We start from the raw sequence: 3,843 nt of genomic DNA on the forward strand, positions 1-3,843 counted from the left end.
TGGTGTTCTTGGAAATCAACATTGGGTTTTTGGAGAGAGAGAGTTTGTTGCTTCTTGAATGCTTCTCTTGAAAGATTTTTGAAGATATGATTTGTATATATTCTAGTATGTAACCAAGGACTATAAAATCCTTGCATATCTTAGCTAGCTTTCTAGGTTTACAAGCTAACCTATCTAGTTTAGATTCTAGGTTTACTATTCTAGCCTTTAGGTTATCATGCTTCTTAGTTTAGGTTACTATTTAATAATTTAACCATGGTTAGTTTCTTACCATGGTTAGTTAGTTTAGTTAGCTTGGTTCGATATGTTTATTTATTCATTTACACGTTCGCTTGGTCACTTATTCGTTTTCGTAATAAATTCTCGTAAACGATTCGCGGTGTAAATCCTTTCTTATACATTCTTTATATTTTGAAGTATCGTTCTTGGATTTGAATTTATAGGATTTTACATTTGTAATTATATTGTGATTATCGTAATCCATGATGGTTCATATATACGGTCATTTTTTCGTTTTCTTCGAAAACTAATAGCGTTTACATACCAAATTATAAACTCGTATATGGTGTGCTCACAAAAGTTTTTATTAAACCACAAGGTTACTATTCATAAAGATCTTTTACCGATGTCAAAAATTCGGGTTTTTAGAGTAGCTCTTAGCCCATAAGGCTCCACCTGATGCTACGTCGAGCATGGGTCTAAACTGTGCTCCCAAACCATTGTAAAAGCAATTGATAATCATCCAGTCAGGCATCTCATGATGAAGATACTTCCTAAGCATCTCCTCATAACGCTCCCAAGCTTCACTTAGAGATTCTCCCAATTGTTGCGCAAATTGAGTAAGAGCATTCCTGATTGTAGCTGTCTTCTCCATAGGGAAGAATTTAGTTAGAAATTTCTGAGCAAGATCTTCCCAGGTAGTGATGTAACCTGCTGGTAGAGAATGCAACCAGCACTTAGCTTAATCCCTAAGAGAGAATGGGAACAATATCAGTTTCACCGCATCCTCAGACACACCATTGAGCCTGAAGGTGTCGCAGATCTCTATGAAATCCCTAATATGCATATATGGATCTTCCGTGGGAGAACCCCCAAACTGGACTGAATTCTGTACCCATTGAATTAGGCTAGGCTTGATCTCAAAGGTATTAGTTGCGATAGCTGGCCTGACAATGCTAGACTGAATGTCATTGATTTTCGGTTGAGAATAATCAAATAAAGGTTTCGGATCTGCTGCTGGTTCTCCCATTGCAATAAAAACTAGAGTACTTGAAACACACGACTAAAGTAATCTTGTGAGAAAATAATTCGAGTCAGTGAACTTTAACGACCACTGTTGACAAGCACATAAACTATATTTAACACCGAGTCCTTGGCAGCGGTGCCAAAAACTTGTTAGGGCGAAAACACGCTCTAAAATTACACGCAAGTATACGCATTCGCAAGTAGTATAGGATATAAATCAGATTCGTACCCACAGAGACTCCTTTTAGTTAATTTAAGATTATGCACTATGCAACAATGGTATGGCTATCGCTCAATGCTAAAACAATAACAAGTTTAGATGTTTATAACTAAGATTAAACTAACATGCAATTAACTAAGAATAAAAGTGATTGAATTAACTATATGAGACAAACATGAGATTCTAACTTCATTACTACTTCATTCAAAATCATTGTTCTTAACCTTAGCACGCAATGGTGATGACAACTAATCAGATAATATGAAACTATTAAAGCCCAACTTTCGGTAAACGAATACCCTACTACCAGACATCCATAACAAAAGATAAAAGCTGAATAGTCACCAATTATGTTGAGACCCTATAGTCTATAGAATTTGACAACATAAAGGTTTAATGAACAAGTTATCTATCGTGATTACATAGGGCAAGTACGATGGTTAAGATTACCTACGAATAATGCATAATAAATTTATGAACCTATGCTAGCAAGGCAATTTCTAAATCTCTATATTGATTGTCGCTTCAATAGAGAGTAACACGCTATCTTATATGTTAGCTACGCACATAAGACGAATAAGCACAACCAATACTAGGAGATCATACAATCACCACACACTTAAGTATCAAAACAATTAACTATAGAAATCCATAAGTAAATCCGTTAGAACCCCACGATAAAGATTAGTTCATAACCGAACTCATCGTCACTATGGGTTCTAATGAAAGCATGGTAAATAAACTAAAATAAACTAGGTATGAAATAACTGAATAATAATAATAAAGTACGTTAACAGGAGTATTAGGCTCAAACAACAAAGAAAACAAGCATCCAAGATTATAACTTAAGCAAATAATCACAAGTAAAAACAAGATCTTTTTCTCCTTCGTTGTATTGTGCTATTAGGTTTTCTTCCTGCTATCTCCTTGCTCTCATCTCGTTATTAAAATGAATTATTTAGGGTATATATAGGTTTCAGGACGATCATGGGCTTCAAAATCTTCAAAATAAAGTCAAAACAGGAATCTGGCTGAACGGACCCGTGCGACTGTGCGGGCGCACGCTGTTTCTGGAGGTCTGGCACGGCCGCCCCGCCTTACGCATGGTCCCTCCGTGCTACTGATTTTTTTACTCCAATTTCTTGTTTTGCTTGTAAGTTGAGTTCCGCCTATCAGAATTCGATGATCCAATAGTCCATGCAAAGCTCTCGAAATGCTCTACAACTTGGACATGTACTTGGCTTTGGAACCCGACCTTCTTTCAGTATATTTCCTTGAAAAGCTCATTTAATCATCCAACTAACGCCTGAAATGCAAAAACATAAAAGCACATAAAAAATACCAATAAATTGAGTCCAACACACCAACATAAGCCTGTAATGAAGCGTTCCAAGTAGATATAAAATCCACTTACCAATAGTACATCTCATAATTGTGATAAGCATGCTTATAAGGACAATGGTAGATCAAAGACTGTGAGCCCTCCTAAAGCTAGGAAAGTGGCACCTGTCATAAAGCCCAAGAGCAAGTCTATTGGTGCCTCTGAAAGTGACAAAGAATCAATCAAAGATAAAGCAAAAAATGTTAAACCTATTATGTCAAGAAAAATGTTTAAAATGCATATGCTTCTAAGTCCCCTGGACCCAACTTAGTTTGGGTACCAAAGAAAGCTTAATCCCTTTTATTTTCAGGGCATTAAGAAAAAGAATGTCAAGTGGATTTTGGACAGTGAATGTTCATGGCATATGACTAGAGATAGAGCCTGCTATCAAAGGTGGTTAAGAAAGCTAGCCCGGTGGTTACTTTTGGACATGACATCAAAGGTTATACAATGGGATATGGTTGTTTGGAAATTGGTAATATCATCATTGATGAAATCTCTCTGGTTGAAGGTTGTATGCATAATCTCCTCAGTATCAGTCAATTCTGTGACAAAGGACGTGAAGTTTTTTTAAGAAAGAAAAGTGTTTTATCTCTAATAAGAAAAATCAGAAGTATACTTTAAATGGAGTGAGAAAGGGTGATTTCTTCATACCCGACTGGAATTCCGCTGAAGATGGTCATGTGATGTGTTTCTATAGTAAAGCTTCTCCAAAAGAAAGTTGGTTATGAAATAAGAAGCTTTCTCACCTAAACTTCAAGACCATGAATTATTTGGTTAAGAGGGAATTTGCGAGAGGTCTGCCCGAGATGGAATTCAGTCCTGATGGACTCTATGAAGCATGTGAAAAAGGAAAGTCAAAGAGATCATGATACAAGAAGAAGACAATGAACGATACCACTGAACCATCACAACTTCTTTATATGTACTTGTTTGGACCATTCAACATCATGTCTATGTCTAGAAATAAATACGGCTTAGTGATTGTTGATGACTG

At 36.2% G+C, this 3,843-nt stretch overlaps 1 non-coding gene across 1 annotated transcript; it reads left to right on the forward strand.

Annotated features, from left to right (window-relative positions):
* Positions 1-752: 752 nt before the first annotated feature.
* On the forward strand, positions 753-859 carry LOC141722252 (small nucleolar RNA R71). The gene has a single exon (XR_012575272.1). It is a non-coding gene; the product is annotated as a small nucleolar RNA R71 (small nucleolar RNA).
* Positions 860-3,843: the final 2,984 nt, after the last annotated feature.

This window comes from Apium graveolens, chromosome 4, assembly GCF_009905375.1.
Source record: "Apium graveolens cultivar Ventura chromosome 4, ASM990537v1, whole genome shotgun sequence".
In the NCBI taxonomy this organism is placed as follows: Eukaryota; Viridiplantae; Streptophyta; class Magnoliopsida; order Apiales; family Apiaceae; genus Apium; species Apium graveolens.